We start from the raw sequence: 4,862 nt of genomic DNA, 5'->3' as shown, positions 1-4,862 counted from the left end.
GCACCCAAGAACATGATGAATGTGATGATTATGTGACGCTCATCATCATTCTCACTTATGAACGCGTGACTGACAACAACTTCCGTTCTACATGCAAACAAGGCTTGAATGTTTATCTCTTGGATTCCTTAATCAAAATCTTCGTGGTATAAGCTAGAATTGATGGCGGCATTCTTGAGAATCCGGAAAGTCTAAACCTTGTCTGTGGTATTCCGAGTAGAATTTAAGGATTGAATGATTGTGACGAGCTTCAAACTCGCGATTGTGGGGCGTTAGTGACAGACGCAAAAGAATCACTGGATTCTATTCCGATATGATCGTGAACCGACAGATGAATAGCCGTGCTGTGACAGAGCGCGTTGAATATTTTCACTGAGAGGACGGGACTGTTGCCATTGACAACGGTGATGCCCAACATACAGCTTGCCATGGAAAGGAGTAAGAAGGATTGGATGAAGACAGTAGGAAAGCAGAGAGATGGAAGGGACAAAGCATCTCCATACGCTTATCTGAAATTCTCACCAATGAATTACATAAGTATCTCTATCTTTATTTTATGTTTTATTCATCTTTTAATTATCAATCCTCCATAACCATTTTAATCCGCCTGACTGAGATTTACAAGATGACCATAGCTTGCTTCATACCAACACTCTCCGTGGGATCGACCCTTACTCGCGTAAGGTTTATTACTTGGACGACCCAGTGCACTTGCTGGTTAGTTGTGCGAAGTTGTGATAAAGAGTTGAGATTGCAATTAACCATGTTGATGGCGCCATTGATGATCACAATTTCGTGCCCAAGTTTTTGGCGCCGTTGCCGGGGATTGTTCGAGTTTGGACAACTGACGGCTCATCTTGTTGCTTAGATTAGGTAATTTTATTTTATTTTGTTCTTCAATGTTCTTAAGAATGAATTCTAGAGTTTCAGATGATGTTTTCATCATCACCAAAGCTGATTGATTCTCATCAATTTAGCTCTTGAATGTAATGTCCTGCTGAAGCTTGGCTAGCCATGTCTAATCTTTTTAGACTGCAGCTTTAGACTAACATTGTATGATTCCTGGAATTCTCATTAAGAATTTTGATATCCTTATTTTCTCTTCCTTATAATTTTCGAAAAAAAATTATAAAATCTTAAAACCAAAAATATTTTTATGTTTCTTGTTTGAGTCTAGTGTCTAATTTTAAGTTTGGTGTCAATTGCATGTCTTTATTCTTCTAATTTTCGAAAATTACATGCATTATGTTCTTCATTGATCTTCAAGTTGTTCTTGATGATTTCCTTGCTCTGATCTTTAAATTCTCTTGTCTTGAGTGTTTTGTTGTTTCTCTATATGCATTCTCAATTTGTTGGTGTCAATAGTATACAAACTTCTAAGTTTAGTGTCTTGCATGCATTGTTTATTTGATCTTAGTGGCATTTTGATTATTTCTCATCATTAAAAAAAATCCAAAAATTTTTAAATTGTGTCTTTTCAAGTCAATAATACAGAGAATTGAAGATTCAGAACATACAGCAGAGGAATTACACAGAAAAAGCTGGGCGTTCAAAACGCCCAGTGAGGAAGGAAAACTGGCGTCTAAATGCCAGCTAGGGTACCTGGCTGGGTGTTTAATGCCCAAAAGGATAGCATTTTGGGCGTTAAACGCCAGAATGGATACCATTCTGGGCGTTTAACGCCAGGATGATACAAGAGGGAAGATTTTGTTTTTAATTCAAATTTTTTTCAAAATCAAATCTTTTTCAAATCATATCTTTTCAATCATATATTTTCAAAATCAATTTCTTTCCATTTTTCAAAAATACTTGCTAACAATTAATGATTTGATTCAACATTTCAAGTATGTTGCCTTTTCTGTTGAGAAAGGTTTAATGTCTGAATCATATCTTTTAAATTTCTTGTTAGCCAAGTCATTAATTTTAAAAATCAAATCTTTTTAAATTGTTTTTCAATCATATCTTTTCAATCATATCTTTTTAAAACCATAACTTTTCAATCATATCTTATTAATCACATCTTTTTCAAAATAGTTTTCAATCATATCTTTTTGATTTCTACTTTCAAAAATCTTTTTCAAAAGTCACTTTATTTCTTTTCCAACTTTAATTTTCAATAATCATTCATCAAATTTTCAAAATTTCTTTTAAAATCTTTCAAACAAGAAGAAGACATGGCAGCCGAAAACAACAACAATGCCAACAATGCACGGAAGGTGCTAGGTGACTTTACTGCACCTACTCCTGACTTCTGTGGGAGAAGCATCTCTATCCCTACCATTGGAGCAAACAACTTTGAGCTTAAACCTCAATTAATTTCTCTAATGCAACAGAATTGCAAGTTCCATGGACTTCCATTGGAAGATCCTCATCAGTTTTTAGCTGAATTCTTGCAAATATGTGACACTGTCAAGACCAATGGGGTTGACCCTGAGGTCTACAGACTTATGCTATTCCCTTTTGCTGTAAGAGACAGAGCTAGGATATGGTTGGACTCACAACCTAAAGAAAGCCTGAACTCTTGGGAAAAGCTAGTCAATGCCTTCTTGGCAAAGTTCTTTCCACCTCAAAAATTGAGTAAGCTTAGAGTGGAAGTCCAAACCTTCAGACAGAAGGAAGGTGAATCCCTCTATGAAGCTTGGGAAAGATACAAACAATTGATCAGAAAGTGTCCTTCTGACATGCTTTCTGAATGGAACATCATAGGTATCTTCTATGATGGTCTGTCTGAACTGTCCAAGATGTCATTGGACAGCTCTGCTGGAGGATCTCTTCATCTGAAGAAGACACTTGCAGAAGCTCAAGAACTCATTGAAATGGTTGCAAATAACCAATTCATGTACACTTCTGAAAGGAATCCTGTGAATAATGGGACAAATCAGAAGAAAAGAGTTCTTGGGATTGATACTCTGAATGCCATATTGGCTCAGAACAAAATATTGACTCAGCAAGTCAATATGATTTCTCAAACTTTGTCTGGAATGCAAGCTGCACCAGGCAGTACTAAGGACGCTTCATCTGAAGAAGAAGCTTATGATCCTGAGAACCCATCAATGGAAGAGGTGAATTACATGGGAGAACCCTATGGAAACACCTATAATCCTTCATGGAGAAATCATCCAAATCTTTCATGGAAGGATCAACAGAGACCTCAACAAGGTTTCAACAACAATAATGGTGGAAGAAACAGGTTTAGTAATAGCAAGCCTTTTCCATCATCTTCTCAGCAACAAACAGAGAATTCTAAGCAGAGCCACTCTGACTTAGCAACCATGGTCTCTGATCTAATCAAAACCACTCAAAGTTTTATGACTGAAACAAGGTCCTCTATTAGAAACTTGGAGGCATAAGTGGGTCAGCTGATAAGAAAGTTACTGAACTCCCTCCTAGTACTCTTCCAAGCAATACAGAAGAGAATCCAAAAGGAGAGTGTAAGGCCATCAACATGGCCGAATTTGGAGAGGAGGAAGAGGCAGTGATCGCCACTGAGGAAGACCTCAATAGACGTCCACTGGCCTCCAATGAGTTCCCTAATGAGGAACCATGGGAATCTGAGGCTCACACTGAGACCATAGAGATTCCATTGGATTTACTTCTGCCATTCATGAGCTCTGATGAGTATTCTTCCTGATGTGTGGAAGACGATCCAACACAAAACTCACCGGCAAGTGTACCACGTCGCATCAAGTAATAAAACTCACGGGAGTGAGGTCGATCCCACAGGGATTGAAGGATTGAGCAATTTTAGTTTAGTGGTTGATTTAGTCAAGCGAATCAAGTTTTGGTTGAGTGATTTTGTATCCAACAGTAAGTAAATGACAGAAAATGTAAAGGGGGAGGGAAGAATTGCAGAAATTAAAGAGAACTGAAAGTAAAAGAGCTGAATCTTAAAGAACAAAAAATTAAATGACTGAAACTTAAAGTGCAAGAAATGTAAATTGCAGTAACTTAAAGTGCAAGAAATATAAATTGCTTGAATGGAAAAGGGATTTGAGGACTGGGATTTCAGAATTCAAGCAAGGGAAATTAAATTGCAACAATTATCAAAGCAAGAGATGATTTGAGTTCTGTTAGATCTCAAACAAAAAGGGAAATTAAATTGCAGCAGGGGTTCATAGAAGAACCAAAAGGAAAATGGGATCTCAGGACTCCAGAGACTAGATAGCAAAGTCTAGATCTCAATTGCCTTCCCAGATCCAAATTCACAAAGCAATTAACAAGAAATTAAAGAGGAAGCAGTAAAGGAAATTGGATTCAACTCAATTATGCAGTGAGGTAATCAAAGAGATCTTAAATGGAGATTGAGACAGAAATTCCTCAATTCTTCACACCTAAGACTCAAACAAGAAAAGTAAAAGTGCTCAAGCAAGAACGAGGAAGAAGAGAGATCAATTCTCCTTCCTAATTCTCTCAAATCTCAGTTCAAAGCTCTCAGAGAAGATGAAGTTTCAAAATGTAAAAATTCAAAAATCAAAAGAAAGGTCCCTAATTACATCAAACTATCTCCTATTTATACACTTTCTATTCTTGGATTTTGGAATTTGGATGGGCTTTTGATTTGGTGAAGAAATGAATTAAATTGGATTTTTAATCCAATTTTGAGCCCATGAGAAAGTAGCTTCCAGGAGGCTGCCCTGCCCTTGTGGAGGGCAGAGCAGGAAATGGTGCATGCGGCTTTATGGCGTGCTGAGTGCTGCGTGTGATGCTGCAGGATGCTGCCTTGAGTTGTCATGGTGCGCCAAGTGCTGCCCGTGCGTGCATGCTGCTGGCCGAGAGCTCAAGTCCTGGCCGTGCCAAGATGCTGCGCCATGCACCAAGAAATGCTGCCCTGCCCTTGTGGAGGGCAGGGCAATGTGCCAAAG

At 38.1% G+C, this 4,862-nt stretch overlaps 1 non-coding gene across 1 annotated transcript; it reads right to left on the bottom strand.

The window, feature by feature from the left end:
• Positions 1-2,579: 2,579 nt before the first annotated feature.
• Positions 2,580-2,687, bottom strand: LOC130950123 (small nucleolar RNA R71). The gene has a single exon (XR_009073526.1). It is a non-coding gene; the product is annotated as a small nucleolar RNA R71 (small nucleolar RNA).
• Positions 2,688-4,862: the final 2,175 nt, after the last annotated feature.

This window comes from Arachis stenosperma, chromosome 1 (genome assembly GCF_014773155.1).
Source record: "Arachis stenosperma cultivar V10309 chromosome 1, arast.V10309.gnm1.PFL2, whole genome shotgun sequence".
Lineage (NCBI taxonomy): Eukaryota > Viridiplantae > Streptophyta > Magnoliopsida > Fabales > Fabaceae > Arachis > Arachis stenosperma.
The sequence above is the reverse complement of the archived record's forward strand: the minus strand, read 5'-3'. Positions and strand labels throughout refer to the sequence as shown.